Below are 23,123 nucleotides of genomic sequence, written 5' to 3' on the forward strand. Positions count from 1 at the left end.
TGGTCAGAATCTACATCTGCCCCAGGAAATGTCTTACAATTTAAAACCTGGTTCCTAAATCTCTGTCTTACCATTATATAATCTATCTGAAACCTGTCAGTATCTCCAGGCTTCTTCTATGTATACAGCCTCCTTTCATTATATATATATATATATATATATATATATATATATATATATATATATATAACATTATTGATAAATAATATAAGTACAGAACATTTTAAGAAATGACATAAAGCGCACACACACTAAGAACAGAACATACAGAACATATTAAGAAATGAAATAGAGTGCATATGCATTATAACATTCTTTGCCAATTTTACAAGACTTAGGAAAGGAATGGGAAGGATAGCATCATGGTTTTAGCACAGTGGGTTGCACATCACTGCACAAAAGTCCATATCTTTTCACAGAAGCACAACACCAAGTGTGATACACTGAAGTTCTTTTCCCTGAAATACTTATCAGTGTAGCCAAGACACTGAAATGTAGTATTAAGACTGTATGTTGTCCTTTTGGTAGTACAGTAGGTACACCAAACAGTAGGAACCACAATGGCATCTCCGTTGGTCAGAGTGGTGGAAGCTTGATATGTCCACACCACAGTCTTGTAGAATCCATAATCTTACATCATCGTAGCATTAGTGCAAAAACCAAATGGAGTGCTCCATGACCATGAGTATGGACAGGACATATGAATATCGCAGTTACTGGTGGTAATTAGGTCAGAAGGTGAACGATACATTAAGTCTTATGCAAGTCATCATTTAGAACTACACTAGGTATTGCATTTCCTTTCGTTCATTCCGATGGTGGGATTTCCATTTCATAGTAAACCACTGTGGTTGTTTAATTTATTTCCTTTATACATTATTGCTTTCTGAAAATGATGAATATGGATTAATATCTTGCATTTAAATCATATACCTATTAAATGAAAACTTGTTTCTAGTGATATGACTAAGCATACAGCATAGCATGACAGAAAACGTATTAGGTAAAAACCATAGACAATTTTCAAGTGCAAAAATGTTCACACAATACCATAATGTGGTAGCAAAAAAATGTAGAATAGTCAAGATATTAAGATATATAAGCAAATTGTCAAAGTCAACTGGTGTTTGTTATATCTTAAATATTTCATAGTGCATACAGAGAAAATTCTACTTTTGATAGGGAAACCATAATATATTGTTGTTGTTGTTGTGATCTTCAGTCCTGAGACTGGTTTGATGCAGCTCTCCATGCTACTCTATCCTGTGCAAGCCTCTTCATCTCCCAGTACCTACCGCAACGTACATCCTTCTGAATCTGCTTTCTATGGGATTGGATTTATTATATTCTTCTTGAAGTCTGAGGGTATTTCGCCTGTTTCATACATATTGCTCACCAGATTGTAGAGTTTTGTCAGGACTGGCTCTCGCAAGGCCGTCAGTACTTCCAATGGAATATTGTCTACTCCGGGGGCCTTGTTTTGACTCAGGTCTTTCAGTGCTCTGTCAAACTCTTCACGCAGTATCGTATCTCCCATTTCATCTTCATCTACATCCTCTTCCATTTCCATAAAATTGTCCTCAAGCACATCGCCCTTGTATAGACCTTCAATATACTCCTTCCACCTTTCTGCTTTCCCTTCTTTGCTTAGAACTGGGTTTCCATCTGAGCTCTTGATATTCATGCAAGTGGTTCTCTTATCTCCAAAGGTCTCTTTAATTTTCCTGCAGGCATATCTATCTTACCCCTAGTTAGATAAGCCTCTACATCCTTACATTTGTCCTCTAGCCATCCCTGCTTAGCCATTTTGCACTTCCTGTCGATCTCATTTTTGAGACGTTTGTATTCCTTTTTGCCTGCTTCATTTACTGCATTTTTATATTTTCTCCTTTCATCAATTAAATTCAATATTTCTTCTGTTACCCAAGGATTTCTACTAGCCCTCGTCTTTTTACCTACTTGATCCTCTGCTGCCTTCACTACTTCATCTCTCAAAGCTACCCATTCTTCTTCTACTGTATTTCTTTCCCCCATTTCTGTCAATTGTTCCCTTATGTTCTCCCTGAAACTCTGTACAACCTCTGGTTTAGTCAGTTTATCCAAGTCCCATCCCTTTAAATTCCCACCTTTTTGCAGTTTCTTCAGTTTTAATCTACAGTTCATAACCAATAGATTGTGATCAGAGTCCACCTCTGCCCCTGGAAATGTCTTACAATTTAAAACCTGGTTCCTAAATCTCTGTCTTACCATTAGATAATCTATCTGAAACCTGTCAGTATCTCCAGGCTTCTTCCATGTATACAGCCTTCTTTTATGATTCTTGAACCAAGTATTAGCCATGATTAAGTTGTGCTCTGTGCAAAATTCTATCAGGCGGCTTTCTCTTTCATTTCTTAGCCCCAATCCATATTCACCTACTACGTTTCCTTCTCTCCCTTTTCCTACTCTTGAATTCCAGTCACCCATGATTATTAAATTTTCGTCACCCTTCACTATCTGAATAATTTCTTTTATTTCATCATACATGTCTTCAATTTCTTCGTCATCTGCAGAGCTAGTAGGCATATAAACTTGTACTACTGTAGTAGGCGTGGGCTTCGTATCTACCTTGGGCACAATAATGCGTTCACTATGCTGTTTGTTGTAGCTTACCCGTACTCCTATTTCCCTATTCATTACTAAACCTACTCCTGCATTACCCCTATTTGATTTTGTGTTTATTACCCTGTAGTCACCTGACCAGAAGTCTTGTTCCTCCTGCCACCGAACTACACTAATTCCCACTATATCTAACTTTAACCTATCCATTCCACTTTTTAAATTTTCTAACCTACCTGCCCGATTAAGGGATCTGACATTCCATGCTCCGATCTGTAGAACGCCAGTTTTCTTTCTCCTGATAACGACGTACTCCTGAGTAGTCCCCGCCCAGAGATCCGAAAGGGGGACTATTTTGCCTCCGGAATATTTTAGCCAAGAGGACGCCATCATCATTTAACCATACAGTAAAGCTGCATGCCCTCGGGAAAAATTACAGCCGTACTTTCCCCTTGCCTAAAGCCGTTCGCAGTACCAGCACACTCAGGCCGTTTTGGTTAGTGTTACAAGGCCCGATCAGTCAATCATCGAGACTGTTGCCCTTCCAACTACTGAAAAGGCTGCTGCCCCTCTTTAGGAACCACACGTTTGTCTGGCCTCTCAACAGATACCCCTCCGTTGTGGTTGCACCTACGGTACGGCTATCTGTATCGCTGAGGCACGCAAGCCTCCCCCACCAACGGCAAGGTCCATGGTTCATGGGGGGGAACCATCATATATACATTTTTTAAAAAATGGAAAATGTGCACAGTCTGATATATAACGACAAGAAAAGCGACCTACGAACCTTACCTTGCCGGGCACTTGCCAAGAAAAAATTGTGAATATCATCAATAAGTGGTCCTATAAATATCTGGAGATGGCATTACGATGTGATAAATCATAAAGTATGTTCATTCCATAAACGGTTTAATATTGGAAATATGGTGATTGCCCTTGGTTTCTCTGGTTCCCAAAGTTTCGACACGTACTACATTGGGGCGAAGAATGCTGCGAATTCTATATGGACCAGCTTATAGAAGCTCAATTTCATTGCATCTACTCTTTCCTCTGTTGGATAAATAGTGTGTGGGTACTAATATCTTCTGTCCTATGTGAAATTCACTGCGTGTACAAACCTGTTATGGTTGTTTTCTGCGGCACTTTTGATGTTGTTGAGCGCAATGTCAATTATTTCATGATGGCATAGTCGACAAGATGTAGGAAATGATATTAATTCTTTCATTTTGTTGGGTGGTTCAACATTTTTCAATAAAACAGTCGGAGATAGCATAGTAGACCGACCCCCAGACTCCGATGATATACAGGGCGTTTCAAAAAGAAAGAGCAGATTTCAAACATTTATTTCTCAAAAACTACAAATGATAGAAACACAATTCAAACGTTTCTTGTCAGAGAAAGGTTCAAAGTTTTTCAATGGTCCGCGCAGAAGTTCCATGCAAATCCGCAGTGGCGCTGGCGTTTGTTTGTAGGAAAATGGCGACGACACCACAGGAACGATCATTTTGTGTGCTGCAATTTGCAAAGTTAGAGTCCATTGTTGGTGTGCAACGTGCATTCCGCCGTCAATTCAACAAACAGCCGCCTCGTCATAAGCAAATTTATGAGTGGCATCACAGATTCGTAGAAGATGGTTGCATCTGCAAGCGAAAAAGCACGGGTCGTCCACGCACATCGGATGAAAATGTCGAGCGTGTCCGTGCAGCTTACGAAAGGAGCCCTAGAAAATCCACGACACGGGCAAGTCACGAACTAAACATGTCTAAAACAACGGTATGGCGCGTTCTGAGTAACCGTCTGCACATGAAGCCGTACAAACTGCAGTTATTGCAAGCATTGCGTCCTGACGACCACAACAAAAGGTTCGAATTTTCAACTGCAATTCTACAGGACATGGAAGAGGACAATTTTGCCGAACGATTAATTTTTTCAGATGAATCAACGTTTCACATTTCTGGTAAAGTTAATCGGCATAACGTACGAATTTGGGCGAGTGAAACTCCGAGGGACGTTATTCAACATGAAAGAGACTCACCAAAGGTTAACGTCTTTTGTGCAATTTCGGTAAACAAAGTTTATGGACCTTTCTTTTTCATGGAGAAAACTATCACAGGAACCATTTACCTGGACATGTTAGAAAACTGGCTATTTCCTCAACTTCAGGAAGATTCAAATCACTTCATCTTCATGCAAGATGGCGCCCCACCACACTTCTCTGAACCTGTACGACGGTACCTAAATAACACCATTCCAGGACGGTGGATTGGAAGAGCAGGAGCACAAGATCAATGTCATCGTCTGTGGCCTCCCAGGTCACCAGACCTTACTCCCTGCGATTTTTTTTGTGGGGGTACATAAAGGACTGTGTTTATGTCCCACCTATGCCCGCTACTCTTCAAGAGGTACGACATCGAATTGTTGCGGCCGTGAATTCGGTAACTAAAGACCAGTTGCGTCGTGTGTGGCAAGAAATGAGATACCGGTTTGATATTTGTCGTGTAACAAATGGTGCTCATATTGAGGTACAGTTTTGATATTTGTTGTGTAACATTTGGTACTCATATTGAGTGAAGGACCGTTGGAATTGTGTTTCTATCATTTGTAGTTTTTGAGAAATAAATGTTTGAAATCTGCTCTTTCTTTTTGAAACGCCCTGTAGTTGCTGAACGGTTCAGAGAAAATTTGGGTCTCGTAACAAATAAATACCCCACTCATATGGTTATAGTTGGTGGGGACTTCAACCTTCCCTCGATATGTTGGCAAAAATACTTGTTCAAAACCGGTGGTAGGCAGAAAACATCTTCCGAGATTGTCCTAAATGCTTTCTCCGAAAATTATTTCCAGCAGTTAGTCCACGAACCCACGCGAATTGTAAATGGTTGCGAAAACACACTTGACCTCTTAGCCACAAACAATTCAGAGCTAATAGAGAGCATCATGACTGATACAGGGATTAGTGATCACAAGGTCGTTGTAGCTAGGCTCAATACCGTTTCTTCCAAATCCACCAGAAACAAACGCAAAATAATTTTATTTAAAAAAGCGGATAAAGTGTCATAATAGCCTTCCTAATAGACAATCTCCATTCCTTCCGAACTGACTATGCAAATGTAGACGAGATGTGGCTCAAATTCAAAGATATAGTAGCAACAGCAATTAAGAGATTCATAACTCATAAATTGGTAAGAGATGGAACTGATCCCCATGGTACACGAAACAGGTCCGAACGCTGTTACAGAGGCAACGGAAAAAGCATGCGGAGTTCAGAAGAACGCGAGTTCCCGAAGATTGGCTAAAATTTACAGACGCGCGAAATTTGGCAAGGACTTCAATGCGAGATGCCTTTAATAGGTTCCGCAACGAAACATTGTCTCGAAATTTGGTAGAAAATCCGAAGAAATTATGGTCGTATGTAAAGTACACAAGCGGCAAGACGCAGCCAATATCCTCGCTGCGCAGTGCCGGTGGTAGTGTTAGGCCGGTTGCACACACGGCGGATTTTTCCGCAGCGGTCAATTGACCGTCGCCGCCGTTCCCACAGTGGTGCACAGGAGTAAGTCAGAGCTTGCACATTAAACGGAAGAAAAAACGAGCGGTAAATTTAAAGTAGTTGCGCACTTGACCAAATGCACGCTTACACACGTAGCGGTTTTTCTACCGTCGACAGCGGTTTTGTTCAGTGTGAATAGAGTCGAGTCGTGATGTCCACAGTTGTTAACTGGTTTCTTCTTGCAGACGTGAGTAATCTAGACATAGATAATGAATCCGTCCACAACAATGGGCATCAATTTCTAATACTATATTGTATACTAATGTGCGTTTGTTTATTTTAAGTTTTGGTTGGTTGCTTGTTGTGGGGAAGGAGACCAGACAGCGCGGTCATCGGTCTCATCGAATTAGGGAAGGATGGGGAAGGACGTCGGCCGTGCCCTTTCAGAGGAACCATCCCGGCATTTGCCTGGAGTGATTTAGGGAAATCACGGAAAACCCAAATCAGGATGGCCGGACGCGGGATTGAACCGTCGTCCTCCCGAATGCGAGTCCAGTGTCTAACCACTGCGCCACCTCGCTCGGTTAAAGTTTTGGTAATGTAGATATTTTGTATCTTTCTTCGGAATTTTAAATACCGTTACATTAAAACTAGCTTGAAAATGATTATCCCAAACTTACCTCAGTGTTTTTGCCAGCATTTCTACAGGCTGAATACAATTTCTCATTTTGGTATTTTTCCGCTGAATAGTATCTTCCAACCGCCCATGGAGCCTGTCAAAGGTAGACACCGACATTCTGAAATAATTGAAGAATTTCGTGTCATCCTGCCTCAACTCTTCAAACAACGTGTAGAAAGCTCCAAACTCCCTTCTTCTTTCATTAACTGGATGCACCCAAATTAATAGATTATTTTTTCTCCTTTTCATTTGTCGACGTAATAACAATATACTTATAATTCGCACTCTGTTCATTTCAGACGACACAGTGTGTTTAAAAGCAACAAATACTTCAAATAAAGTAGTAAACTACTGTGAACTCGTTTGATCATGAACGAGCACTGCCAGTAAAAAACTGCCTGACTCGTTTAGATGCCCAAGCGCACCCTAAAGCGAATAGTCTGCAACACAAATAGACGGCAAATCATCGAGTAAAACTGAAGTGCTGGGATCTCTGCTGTTCCTGATCTATATAAATGACCTGGCTGACAACCTGAGCAGTTCTCTTACGTTGTTCACAGATGATGCTGTAATTTACCGTCTAGTAAAGTCATTCGAAGATCAGTATCAGTTGCAAAGCGATTCCTGTGTGGTGTGGCAGGTGGCAGTTGACGCTACATAACGAAAAGCGTGAGGTGATCCACATGAGTTCCAAAAGAAATCCGTTGGAATTCGATTACTCGATAAATAGTACAATTCTCAAGGCTGTCAATTCAACTAAGTACCTGGGTGTTAAAATTACGAACAACTTCAGTTGGAAAGACCACATAGATAATATTGTGGGGAAGGCGAGCCAAAGGTTGCGTTTCATTGGCAGGACACTTAGAAGATGCAACAAGTCCACTAAAGAGACATCTTACACTACTCTCGTTCGTCCTCTGTTAGAATCTTGCTGCACGGCATGGGATCCTTACCAGGTGGGATTGACGGAGGACATCGAAAGGGTGCAAAAAAGGGCAGCTCGTTTTGTATTATCACGTAATAGGGGAGAGAGTGTGGCAGATATGATACGCGAGTTGGGATGGATGTCATTAAAGCAAAGACGTTTTTCGTCGCAGTGAGATCTATTTACGAAATTTCAGTCACCAACTTTCTCTTCCGAATGCGAAAATATTTTGTTGAGCCCAACCTACATAGGTAGGAATGATCATCAAAATAAAATAAGAGAAATCAGAGCTCGAACAGAAAGGTTTAGGTGTTTGTTTTTCCCGCGCGCTGTTCGGGAGTGGAATGGTAGAGAGATAGTATGATTGTGGTTCGATGAACCCTCTGCCAAGCACTTAAATAGGAATTGCAGAGTAGTTACGTAGATGTAGATGCTTTGGTACTAGCCCGTCTGTTACAGCAGACAGGTGGTGCATGGTACTAGCCCATCTGTTACAGCAGACAGGTGGTCCACTGTGTAAGGAATTTGTGCATCACCACACAGTCCACCCTCCCCCCTCCCCTTTTGTGAGAAGGGGATGGTCGGCTGATAGACACAGTAGCCACACATAATGCGGCTCTCTGTGGTGGGTGACAGCTTGGTGGCAGCGGAGAGAGGCTGGTAGTGATAGCGGGAGATCACTGCCAACTGCGGAGGGGGGCATCGGAGTGTCACATACAGCCAGTGGGGTGTGGAGTTCGTGGTATCATCCTGGAGCCTGGGCAGGTTGTACAAGGCAGATGAAGCTCTGTGCATCCTATGGTGGTAATATAGTGTGTACCATCAGGTACCAGTGCTCCAGGTCTTCACTTTTCTAGCCTCTAGCAGGTCACCCTTTGCTGCATGGGAGTATGTGTGTGTGTCCCAATCATTATGTCTTTTATGGCTGTATATTCTACATAGTTTACCGATTTCTTTTATCAATCGTTAGAAGGGTTCGAAGAAGCGTGATATCTGGATATATAGATTGGAGAAATGTTTCTAGCTCGTAACATGCGTGTCCATATCGCAGATCGAAATTGTGGTCCAAAATTACTTTCAATACATGCCCGACATGAAATAGAAAATGTTTTACAAATGCATTCGAAATAGATTTACTAGTAGCTTTGCGTAACGGAGCGGAGGTAACAAATTTCGAAGTGAATTCAAGAGCTACAAAGATGTAACAAAAACCTCTATTAGATCTGGGAATCGGTCCAAAAATGTCTACAGCGGCCATATGTCTCAATTTAATGGGTAGAATTGGATACAACGGTGGAATATGTGAGGTCGTGTCTGATTTAGCTTTCTGGCAGATTTTACATGACACTAAAACTCATTGAATACGTTTATCCATATTGGCAAAATAACAGTTCTGTCTCAGTGTAAGAAAACATTTTCTGACTCCATAATGTGTGTAACTTAAATGAGTATACCAAATTAATGTGTTAACAAGCTCGTCAGGAATGCATAATAAGCAGTTTGTTGCTGTCAGGGTGAAAGCGGCGAAACAGAACGTCGTTGTTGCGTACAGTATAATTGTTTTTAATGCTAACGTTATTCCTATCTTGCCAAAGGTGCTTAATTTCTTTCCATGCGTTGCCCTTGCTCTGCTCTTGTGCTATGTCTCATAATGACGACGAAATGTTATTTTCAAATGCAACTTGTTGAATATACATGAGGCTAAAATTTGCTTGGCAGAAGTCGGTGGCGATGTCTTGCTGATCGTTGCTGAGTGAACAGGATAGTGCGTCTGCTACAATATTTTGTGTACCGGGAATGTGAACAATTGTAAAATTAAATTCCTGTAAATAAAGCTTCCATCTGCTTAACCTGTCATTTGTAAATTTAACGGAAAGTAAAAACTGTATAGCTCTATGATCTGTACAAACCATAGTATGTCTTCCATAAAGAAAATGCCTAAATCTGGTAAATGCCGCCGGCCGATGTGGCCGAGCGGTTCTAGGCGCTTCAGTTCGGAACCACGCGACCGCTATGGTCGCAGGTTCGAATCCTGCCTCGGGCATTGATGTGTGTGATGTCCTTAGGTTAGTTAGGTTTAAGTAGTTCTAAGTTCTAGGGGGCCGATGACCTCAGATGTTAAGTCCCATAGCGCTCTGAACCATTTGGTAAATGCCCATACAACACATAATGTTTCAAGCTCTGTAACAGAACAATTGCGTTCAGCAGGTGACAGAATGCGACTTGCAAAGGCGATGTTTTTAATTACTGTAGTAACGTCTTCTTCAATTTCCTGAAAAATGTGTACGCCTAGAGCGGTGTTAGAACTGTCGGTGGCAATGGAAAAATTTCTGGTAGGATCTGGGTGTGATAAAAGTGGTGTGTTCAACAAGGCATGTTTCAGATTAACAAATTCAAACTGCTTGGCTATCCCAGGTCCAAATAGAGTTTTTACCCGTCAACTAACATAATCTATGGATGTCTAAAGCAGAGTAATGAATAAATTTACAGAAAAAGTTAATTAATCCCAGAAAGCTGCCTAGCTGTGTCTTGGTCGTTGGTTCAGTAATGTCACGTAAAGCTTGAAGTTTTTCCGGGTCAGGCGCAATACTTTCTGCTGAAATTACATGTCCAAGAAATTTTATGGAAGTTTTGCCGAAGTACTATTTGCTAAGATTAACTGTGAGTCCTTGTGCATTAAAAGTCTGCAACAGTTGGTCAAGAATCAAATTATGTTCAGACCAGTTAGCTTCTGCGACAAGGATGTCGTCTACATACATTGTGATTCTGTCTTTAAGTTCTGTCGGAAGTATAGTATTCAACCTCGAATAAATGCTGCTGAAGAAATTGTTAGACCGAACGGTAATATGGAAAATTGACAACAATCACCAAAACAGAGAAATACTGTGTAGTTTCTGCAGTTCGGATGGAGCTGAATTTGCCAAAATCCCTATTTTAAATGTAATGTGGAATAAATAGCAGTAGGCCTGCCATGAAATTTCTGTAGAAATTCTTCTATTGTCTGTGGGCGATCTGTTTCATTAATAATAATGTCGTTGACATGTCGCGAATCAAATGCGAGGCGAAGTGAGCCATCCTTTTTCTTAACAATATGGAGCGGGTTCATGCACGCACTAATTGCTGGTTCAATAATACCTTGGTCAAGCATAGCTTGCAATTCTTTTTTGACTTGTTCTCTGTGGATATATGGAATGGGATAATGTTTGTCTTTAAATGTGTCATGCTGTTTAACTTTGAATTCATACATAAAACCGGACATAGTACCAGGGATGTTGTCAAAAACTGGATCTTGCTGTAAAAGAATATTGCGTAGTTGAGTACGTTCGTCATCTGTATTTGCACTGCTCTGCTTTACCCTCTCAGAAATCATTTGCATAACGTCATAGTCGGCTTCGTCTGGTGTATTGTAGTTGTGTACATACATATCTGTGAACAATGTGGAATGACTGTTTATGTTACGCGATGTAGAAATGACCTCTATTGTTGCCAATATGTGTTTGCTGTTGCCAATAATTTTGACGATGCTGATAATTAAATTTTGTGTGGTGTTAAAGTTCTGGTAGTTGTCATTTCTGGAGCGTCTAATGAAAACTGTCACTTTCAGGTAAAACTTGTCATGTCAAGTTTTCTTTACTCATTCCTAACCCTAGATAGATCGATAGTTGAAGAGTTGTTTTGATAGACAATTGGATAGTAAAAGAATTGGAAGCAGCGCAGAAAACTAAACAAGAAATAGCACTACTACGGCTCAGGGCCGTGTGCACACTACGGCATATATTCATTGAAGTGTAATGAAACTAGTGGAAACTGTGACTGTGGTTTCACTCTGAGCATTGTTGGATACAGCCATTGAAGTTTCTAGATGGATAAATATTTATAAATTAATTTAAGCAGACAAAGATGAAGTTCAAATTCATGTATCAGTAATACTATTAACAATAATTCCAAGAAAATTTACCTGCGTCATTAGATGTTGCAGGAACAGTAACTGAGAACCCCATGTACAAAATTAATTCTCCTTCGGGAAATGTAACTTCAGCGTTACGACTTTTCTCGCCTGTTGTTTGTTCTGCATTTACGGTAGATCAGACAAGAAAGTGAACAGTCTAGAAATATTTGGCAGAAATGAATAAAGCACAGAGCGGGTGAAGTGGGGGCGCTCTGATTTATATCACAATGAGACACTTGCGGTGCTACTAACACTCAAAGATAAATAATAAAACAATTTTCGTACCGCTGTCAGTCACTCTCAGGAACGATTCTCCGCTTTCATAAGCTGATTTCAGCTGAGAAACAATTTCTTCTTCAGTAAAAAGATCGTCATCTATATCGCTGTCCATTATCACGAATGAAGCTACAAACATGGAACCACTTTCGAGCACTGTTAAATACGTAATAAGGCAGTAACAATGTGCTGTGGCTACGCGCGCCTCTGTATTTACGCGGTATTGTTTACAGTATCCTGAGATTGTAGACACGTGGTATTTAATTCTCTACAGTTCTGCGGTATTGCCATCTATTTATCTGCTTTGTCACATACGCGGTATTGTTTTAGATAATTTTTTCATGGTAAATAATTAAAAATTCGGCATTATGGCGTTAAGAGCAGATGCCCAACGACGTCATCTGACTGAAAAACGAAAAATCGGAAATTTGTCAGTTACGAGGTATTGTTTCTTCATCGACGATATGTTTTTGCTTTCATAAACAACTTACGCTTGTCTTCCTGTCTCTGTGTAGTAATTGTTTCCATGTCTTGTTTCTTTACTTTGTTCTGTTCCTGTATGAATTTAAGGTAACGCGTTTCGCTGTTTTGTAGGTGGTGATTAAAACGTTCATCAGTTTGGCTTTTCCGTTGTTCAAATTTCTTGTCAACTTTCGCATCCAGCGTGTGTGAAAGTTCTGCTGACATTAAATTCGTCCTGTAACTGTGTTGCGGTTTCTGAACATTGTTTAGCAACTGCACTCATTTCATCTCCAAGTAATTTTGTTGTGGCTGCATGTTTATTACTTATTTCTTGAGCAACAGATCTAATTTCTTCACTACTATTCCTAGCACAAGCCTTAATTTCCTCACGTAACTGTTCCTTGGTATCATCACATTGCACAGCAACGGCTGTAATCTGTTCACTAAGTTGTTTGTAATTGTTGTCGTGTTTTTCATTCAAATGTTTGAAATTTTCATTAAGTTGTTTGTTAGATTCATTAAGTTGCCTGTAATTGTTGTCTTGTTTTTAATTGTTGTCTTGTTTTTCATTCGACTGTTTGAGATTTTCATTAAGTTGTTTGTTCGATTAATTAAGGTTGTCGCGTTTGTCATTAAGTTTTAGCAATAATGCCACAACTTGATGCATGCCAAAATTAGCGACTCTATTCTCTGTGCTGTGTGATGGTGTATCTACACTTGTCACGTTTTTTGTAACCATTGGGTCATTGATTCATGAAAAGGTTCACTAGCTGGATATGCACTGTTGGTCACTGCATCAGAATCAAATAAATCAGACGTATTTTGAGTACAATGTTCATCTTCGTTAGAAACATTTATCTGTTCACTGCGTAAATTTTGCAAATCACGTGTGTCAAACTGGGCAGCGCTCATTGTAGCGGAACGTGCCACGTCATCAATTGTTAAAGTTACTGTGGGCATAATTGAATTTGTTTGCTCATCATTTAGATTAGAATTATTACTGGTGGTCGGCACACACTGATTATCTGTAATTGGAGGATTATCATTATGACACTGAGTGTCGTTAGTATTATCAGTCAAATTATTCAAGTCGGCTTTTTCACTCATTATGCATCGCGAAGTACTGTGAGCAGTTTTTCGCGGCATTTTCACAAGTCAAAGGAAGGCACAAAATCAAACAAAGACAAAGCAAAAATGGATCAAATACAATGATAACAAGGTGCAATAAATTTCCAATGATTTGTGGAAGAAGGAGTGACAAATAAGTAAATGCATTGCGCCAGATGCAAACTACATTTAACATTAGGTAAATAAGAGCAGATATATAACTGACTACTTCTCAGAAATTCACCAAAAAAAAAAATACGATCCTGGCCGGCTGTCGCCAAGTGTAACCTCCCAACAGATAAATATGGTCCGTAACCTCCCAATAAAAATGTGACTAATCTGTCAACAAAAATGTGACTCGTATATAACGTTTCAAAAAAAATCTCGTAATGTAACCTTTCAATAATTAACTGACTAAGAATCTAAACTGGTAAATCTGGATGTCAGCAGTGCTGCGACATGGCCCTGAAAATCATTCTGAATAAACTGAAAATTCTTACCTCAATGATGTCGCCGGATAATGCGTATATATCTGCTCCTATAAAAAACATTTCTGGCACAGCCCAGTGCAATGCTGCCCACTAGATTTTGTTATGTATGAAATCAAATATTTTTTACTATAATTGGCATGACTATGGATAGGATAAATTAGTAAAAACTTTAAATCCAGATGAATGACTGTCAAAAGTTATCTTTATAAGAAAGATTATTATTGAAAAATTACTGAAAAATATTTACATGTGCAAAATCAATCGTAACAATTAACATATGCACGTGGCACTAAACAATAATGGTTCAAATGGCTCTGAGCACTATGGGACTTAACATCTGTGGTCATGAGTCCCCTAGAACTTAGAACTACTTAAAACTAACTAACCTACGGACATTACATACATCCATGCCCGAGGCAGGATTCGAACCTGCGACCGTAGCTAAACAATAATATTTTGCTTTTACCTTATACTACATCGCTCAGGCATCAGCATATTTCTCCATGACCGGCCTTGCCCAACTGCCCGACTGCGAGCTACTACTACTGCTGCTGCTGACACTGCGCTCTGGTCTGCAGGCAGCGCGTGACCAATCCTCTCTTACAATGGGGTTCCTAACTATCTGTTCTAGGCAGTTTTCAGAGGAGGCATTTAATAAAGTTCCACAGGATGCCTTATTATGCCCACCACTAACAAAACTTTAATTTTTCCATTTAATTGTTTGATGCTTAAAGTCTCCACAGATGGTCACAGTATGATTGGGGAACTTATGTACAAGTAAACTGAGGTTTTCTCTCAAGTTTTTGGTTACATTAGCGGATGAATCGGTGGGCAATAGAAGGATCCAATTACCATTTTATGTCCACAACTGATACTGGGCTTTACCCAAACAATCTCACATGCAGCTTTAACTTCTATCTCGGTTGATTTGAGTTTCTTGCCTACTGCGACAAATACACCACTTCATTTCCCATTTAACTATCCTTTCGATATACATTACAATTTGTTCCTACATACATTAAAATTTGTTCCTACATACATTAAAATTTGTTCCTACATACACCACAATCTGCAGCTGGGTGCATCCAATTCCCTCACGTCTGCTGGCATGGCCTCTAGCCATAAACACTGAGAGCAAATTCTAATGTTTCCCCACTTCATTTCCCATTTAACTATCCTTTCGATATACATTAAAATTTTCCCCAAAACTCTCACTGCCATCAATTTTTTTGCAATCAATTTAAGGTTTCAATCAGTTTCCTGTTATGTGAGCTTCACTGATTTTCATGAGAGCTTCATAGTCTACTACTGTTTTGCAAATGCTTCAGCAGTTTACCATTAAGATCTTATTACTCTCACGTGTGGGAGGCATTTCTTTCGATCTGATACACTGATACTTCTGGATTTCCTACAGCTATTGTTATCTGGAGCCGGCCGCGTTGGTCTAGCGGTTCTAGGCGCTCAGTCCGGAACCGCGCGGCTGCTACGGTCGCAGGTTCGAATCCTGCCTCGGGCATGGATGTGTGTGATGTCCTTAGGTTAGTTAGGTTTAAGTAGTTCTAAGTTCTAGGGGACTGATGACCACAGATGTTAAGTCCCATAGTGCTCAGAGCCATTTGAACCATTTGTTATCTGGATTGGATGGAGAATTGCCTAACACAAAAACCCTTGTGTGCGCGCCAAACACAGTCAGCTGCCTGAGAAGCAGCCTCTAATGTGTAGTGCACACCTCACCTATTCAGGGAGACCCTACAGTTCTCAACCCTATGGCGCAAGTCCAGAAAGTCGCAGCCTAGCTTGTCACAGAATCTTCGAAATCTCTAGTGCAGTCCTACCACTTGCCACTGAACCGAAGGGAGACTATCAGTCCTGGGGACATTGCTGCAAATTGTGCGCTTCGTTGAACCTCTAAGCACAAGGCGGATGTTCTCAACCTTCCGTGCTAGTCGCTGGAATGACCCAAGAATGGCCTCAGATCCCAGATGAAAGGCATCATTTGTTCCTACATACGCCACAATCTGCAGCTGGATGCATCCAATTCCCTCACGTCTGCTGGCATAGTCTCTTCAACAGGCTGAATTAGGCCCCTAGCCATACACACTGAGAGCAAGTTGCAATGTTTCCCCAAGTGTTAGCGAATTTCGTGACTGTTTTTCGCATAGTAGCACTGAGACTATTTATCGCTGACAATAGACACTGCGACTACAATGAAATTAATATATCTGTAATTGGATTATCTATGTAATTTAAGCAAAGAAGGAAGTGCAACCTTTTTTTTTCTTTCTCTTTCTTTTCAGCCATTGTGTGGTACGGTCATAAGATATATTGCTCGGTCTATGTTACGTAGAGAATTTGTTATTTGTGCTCAATTTGCATAATAATAACTATTTAATTTCATTGTGTTTGTTATTACGACTAATCATACCTTTTTTCCTTAGCATTTTTATGAATTTGATAATTAAATGTGGCTTACTTTGTGTGGAGATGTCTGTTAGTGAGTGATCGCATATTAACGGCACCAATGGGGTACACAGAAAGAGCCTCCGCGCAGATCGTTCAGTTAATGTCATGAAAAACCAAACGATCGGGCGTACCCTGGGCAACGTTCCAGCGGCAAATCTTTCCACCGCCAGCACACACATCTGATGTATGTCATGTTCTGGACACGAGTAAATAGATAAAAACGGCACCAATCAATGTAATACGTTTGGTTTGCTTTCAGAATAGAGCCTGCATCTAAAATTGCACTTTTCACAAAACGAAGTCCGATAACTTTTAGGCGTAAATCACGTCCCAAAATTATACTCGCCAACAGACAATATCGGTAGAGGAGCGTAGATAAAAATATATCAATCATTAATTATTGTGGTGGTACTTGCGTTCAGATTTCAATATGTAAAAATATTTTTCCATGATTTTTCAACTATGTAATTTTCTTGCTTTAACTGACGACTCATTTAGCCAAAGATAATTTTAATTTGGCTCAGTTTTGCATTTGAGTTCAAACATTTTAAAAGTCAGAATAATATAAAATTAAATACTAATATGAAAACCCAATAATAATAAACAATAATAATAAAAAAGGCCCCATTAAAATGGCTCCCTTAGTACAGGACCTATTTATGTATGTACATATGTATGTATATGTATCATTGTAATTTCGATATCTAAAAAATTTGTTTATTTCTGTTACATGAAAAACCACTGTAAAGAGATACGAGACAATTACAACTAGCTGGGTATTACGAGACGTGAAGTACAGTCCTTGAAACCAAGAATCACGACTCGAGACATTGCTGAAGCGCAGTAAGAAATAAGGTAAGGACATTGCTATCCATTAACAATAACTCTTATTAAATAAAATTTGCCGCATGTAAGTTGAGTAGAATTAATGGTCAATTTTATTAAATTCAATGAAGCGTATTTTTTTTTAATTCATGGCCGAAGTTGGTAGAAACATTAAAATGGCTACGCCAGTAGTAATAGAGTCAGACACAGACAGTGACGAGTAAGATATGGCGAGTCAGGAAACTAAAAATTATGAATTATCGGTGGGTGAAAATGCACCTACGACCGAACATACTGACGAACCCACCCAGAGTGGATCAGTATCTACTAATTTCGCTGAGCTGTTCACATTTTTCAGAGAACAGATGCAAGGTTTACATCGCGCTGTTCATGAACGAAATGCACACTTTAAAGAAGTTCAGAAAAATGTAAGACACAGTTTAGATGCAAAACTACAAAATGTTACAGGCAGTTTAGATGCAAAACTATAAAATGTGACTGACAATTTAGATGCAAAACTGTAAACTGCAGACACTGATATCAAAACTAGTATGACTGGTAGTTTAGACGCAAAACTTCAAAATGTGACCATAGATGTTAAGTCCCATAGTGCTCAGAGCCATTTTGACTGACAGTTTGAACATAAAACTTCAAAGTGGAGCTACTGAATTTCAAAATAATACAACAACATTAGTAAACGAAAATTTGAACGCCATAGCCCATCAGGTACAAGAAAATATTGACACACAAATTCGTGACGAAGTTGATAGAAAATTCAGTAAAATTGAAACTAACTTAAAAAATATTTGTGATGAATTTGTCGAAATGTGAAAAACATACAAGAACTTGCCTGAAGCTGCCAATGATGTAACCAAGCAGGTCGCTCAAGTTAATGCAGCCCAAAGTACATTCGAAAATTTTGTGCAGTAAATAGCTACACAGGTACAGGCACTCGCTATCAAACAGGAGAAATCTGTAGAAGCGATGTTTGTAGAGAAAGGCAATCAGTTTACTCTGGACTTTGTAAACTGGTTGAACATGAAAGATAACCAATTTCAATAATGTTTACAGAACGAACTGCCTGTAACCCTAAAGAAAGCAACAAATGAAGCTTTGTCGGCAGCAAACATGTTAAGTGAAAACACCGAACAGGTTTCTGAATGGAAACAGACAATTACACAAGAACTAGACACGTTAAAAAGGCAGCAGGCGAGTCTGATTTACGTGTCAATAAGTTGCCAGGGAAGCAGACTGTGACATCTTGAGCAGCGACATTAATCAGCTGTTCGGCAACATTGCCCAATCTGCAACCCATTCACGTAGCTTGTGAACAGGGGGAGGCCAGTTCTCTTTCTAACATACTTGTGTAGGAGAATTTACTAAAATACAGACAGTTCCAAAGTTTTACATCAGATCGCAAAATACCACAACCTGTCATTTTTATCATTTATCTGGTATACTACCAGAATCATGGAATGATGAACAGAATACAATTTGTCACTACCCATGTTCAAGGTGATGGAGCCTTATGGGCAAGTGAAGTAATAGATTATTGGCATACTTATGAGGAATTCGAGAAAGCTTTTCTAAATAAGTATTGGTCAGCTAAAACACAAGAACGTTTATGGCGTGAGGTGTATAATCCCGAGATTTACAATAGTAAAGTAGGTACACTGCGTAAATATTTTGAGAAGAATATAAACAAGATGAAATATTGGGATGAACTAATGGCCAAAGCAGAAGTCATATGGCTTTTAAAATCAAAATTACCAGTCTCAATAAAAGAACTATAACTTTATGTACCAGATTCAGATGTAGAACTTTTCATGTCAACCCTTGAGTCTATTGACCTGTTGCATGAAGAAGCGAAATTGAATGGGGAGCAGTAATGCTCAAATATCAATTAACAACAGTAATTATAATCACAATAAAAACGGTAATGTTAGCAAAAATAGGAATAGTTTGCCTCAATCTTACAATGGTAATAATAATCTAGGACAAAGGGATGGAAGAAATTCTCCTCCTTTTAATAAGAGGCGTAGGCAAGACAACAGTAATAACAATAATCAGCCAAACCGCTGGCAACCACTACCACAGCAGTCGAACAGTACTTGGCATTCTAATACATGAACCAATGCACAATCAGCTGGCGCTTCTGCACCACTGAACAGTGCCAGGGGAACATAATAGTTCTGGACAAAACTGGAGGCAACAGCTACCGCTAAGAATTACAGAAGCGGTGGGCAACACTATGCCCAGCACTTCAGAGGCGTTAAATTAAATGTGACTTCATACAGCCCTCTTATGGCGGTCGCTGAAGAAACAGGGGATCAATGTCATGAGAGCGTGTATTTAATAATATATAATCAGGGCAAAAATCTGAGTGATGAACTTTGCGAAGAAAACCTTTTGTGTAAACTAACAGAAAAGGAAACAATCTAAGCGTCATTTCACACAGTAGTAGGTGGAATAACAACCACACTTACTGTTGACATGGGCGCAGCTACAAATTGTATGGCTTTAGAATTCTATAATAAGATTTGTGAACTTCAAACACGACATTCGCTGCCGGTACACAATTGTAGGACCATTGGTGAGTTTGGAAATAAGTCAAAGCGAGTAAGTATTCAGACTCCTGTATTAGTTGAGGCAGGTAATGTAGCCATAGAGAGCACATTCCTAGTTTGTGAAGGTTTATCAGTGAGCTGCATATGGGGTGTAGATTTCTTACAAGAAAGAGATGCAATAATTGACCTTTCTTGTGGCCCATGTGTATTAAAAGTGAATGGGAGGGGTATAGCTCTACCAGTCATTAAATGCAAGCTGGTTCAAAGTAAGTTGAGTCAAGGAGCACGAATCAAATACATAAAACCAGAAGTAATTTTATGTGACAATCAGTTGTCTATGTTGCCAGACCAAACAAAGCCCAGTCAACAGCAATTTGATGTACAGGCTTGCAGACAAGATATACAAATCAAAGTTTATGAATCAGTTTATTTAAACACTGTACAACAAAACAAATATATATCTGTTTTTGATGAAAAGCCCAGTATAATTAAAGGATATTTGTATACAATGCAAGTAAAGCCTCACAAAACATTCTTCCACTCTACCTATTCTGTCCTGTGGGCCAACAGAGAAGCTGTATCAAATGAGATCCGTTGCATGTTAGAATGGGATGTTATAGGACCATCCATGAAATCATACAGCAGTCCACTTCTTGCAGTGGCTAAACCAGAATATAAAGAAATATTTTGCTGAGTAAACATTTCCTAGAGTGGATGTTACTATGTAAATATTATGAGAATTTGTAAATGTGTTGGTATGTAAGATGTAATCGTACTAACATTTTCATGGATGCAATTTTTTTTTTTTTGCTATGCAATTTTAAGGAAAGAAAGTAAGGCAGAAGCCAACAGATGATGAAGTTTTTCCATCAGTATATTTTAAGTTTTGTACAGATGCAATGATTTGTAGCTTAAAATAATTTTTCTATTTATGCCTAACATGTAGTTTGTAAACATAAACAGCAAGTTACTGTGGATAGTATTTTTAAAGGGAAGTAATAAAACTATTGAGATTTTAGTCCGATAGTAGGGAAATGCAACATTGTGCCATAAGCAGACTTGTATTCTTCACTAATTCTCGCGACTAATTTCAGCGGTACACACCAGTTTGTGTGAGGTAAAAACAGTCAGTGATGTCCTTAGCTCCAGTTGTAATGACTAAACTCGCACTACATACTGAAAAAAACACTGTAAACCTAGGCTTTACTACTGTAAACAGCCACACAACATAATTAATGTTGCCAAGAAAGAGAAAAAAGTGAGAAAGTTACGGAACATATAAACCCTATGTAAATCATACAGTTAGTACCTACAACAGAGTACATAAGCTGTAGGATTCTTCTTTGAGCACATTTGTAAGTAACATGACAGTTACCGACAGGGGCTGAGTAATAAGTTGTCGATGACAAACATAACTGTTAGTGGTGAAGTTGTGCACATAAATTTGCATTTCACGGGAGGACTCTTTATACAAGAGCAAAAAGAAATATTTGCTTTCAAGAGACGTTATATGTGTTATAATACAGTTTCGCCTGCTGAAATATCGAGTATGGACGGCACTCTTAGCAGCAAGTGAATTTGTGTACTCACCGAGACGACAGCATTGAAGTAATGTGATGATCCGCTAAAGTGAAACACAGTGAAGTGTTGTTACTTGAAACTCAGAAATGAATATCGCGCAATTAACTGAGGAACAGACTGTAGCGCTGGAATTTTGTGAATGTGACTTCACGTGTAATTGTTACACGCTGACGCGAAGCTAAGCGCTTAAGAAACGAAAATTTTAATAAATACTTTGTAGCATGTGTAACGTACACTATTCTGAGGAAAACATAAACCCTACGTAAATCATACAGTTAGTACCTACAACAGAGTACATAAGCTGTAGGATTCTTCTTTGAGCACATTTGTAAGTAAATATTGTACAATGAAAGTAGAGAACGATTGTTCTGAACGAGGATAGGCCTATTCTTCTCAAAAATTTTCAAAGATCACAATTTAGTTTAAGCCTACAATTGAAGATAACAGTCCCAGTTTATCGCGGCTCTCGCGAATGTTTGAAATTTCACAATATATCACAATACAAACAGTCAATAAAAGACTATGCAGGAGCGACGGGAACAGTAAAAATATGCGAATCTATGTCCTTAAACTGGCTCACAGACTTGTACACGTGATCTCACACAAGGAAAAATTTATGTCAGCTTTTATATACCGGTACACTGAAGCGCCAAAGAAACTCGTATATGCATGTGTATTCAAATACAGAGATATGTAAACAGACAGAATGCGAAGCTACGATCGACAACGGCTATAGAAGACAATAACTGGCTGGCGCAGTTGTTAGATCCGTTACTGCTGCCACAATGGCAAGTTATCAAGGTTTAAGTGAGTTCGAACGTGTTAGTCGGGACACGAGCGATGGGGCACGCATCTCCGAGGTAGCGATGAAGTGGGGATTTTCCCGTACAGCCACTTCAGGAGTGTACCTATATCAGCAGTCCAGTAAAACATCAAATATCCGATATACCTGCAGCCGGAAAAAGACCCTGCACGAACGGGACCGACGACAACTGAAGAGAATAGTACAGTGTGACAGAAGTGCAACTCTCCCACAAATTGCTACAGATTTCAATGTTGAGCCATCAACAAGTGTCAGCGTGCAAACCATCCAACGGAACATCATCGATATGGGCTTTAGGAGCCGAAGGCCCACTCGTGTACCCTTGATGACTGCACGACATAAAGCTTTACACGTCGCCTGGGCCCGTCAATACCGACACGGCTGTTGATGACCGGAAACATGTTGCCTGGGCGGACGAGTCTCGTTTCAAGTTGTATCAAGCTGGACTTGTACGGGTGTAGCGGCAACTTCGTGTATCCAGGGACCTTAGATTTCAGCATGGGGACTGTTCAAGCTGGGGAAGTTCTGTAATGGTGTGGGACATGTGCAGGCAGAGTGATATAGGACCCCTGATACGTCTAGATACGACTCTGACATGACATGTATGCAAGCATCCTGTCCGATTACCTGCATCTATTCATGTCCATTGCGGATTGCGACGGACTTGGGCAATTGCAGCAGGAAAATGCGACACCTCACTTGTCCAGAATTGCTACAGAGTGTTCCAGGAACATTCTGAGTTTAAACACTTCGGCTGGCCACAAAACTCCACAGACATGAACATTATTGAGCATACATGAGATACCTTGCAATATGCTGTTCAGAAGAGATCTCCACCCGTCGTACCCTTACAGATATATGGACAGCCCTACAGTATTCATGGTGTT

This window comes from Schistocerca cancellata, chromosome 8 (genome assembly GCF_023864275.1).
Source record: "Schistocerca cancellata isolate TAMUIC-IGC-003103 chromosome 8, iqSchCanc2.1, whole genome shotgun sequence".
Classification (NCBI taxonomy): domain Eukaryota; kingdom Metazoa; phylum Arthropoda; class Insecta; order Orthoptera; family Acrididae; genus Schistocerca; species Schistocerca cancellata.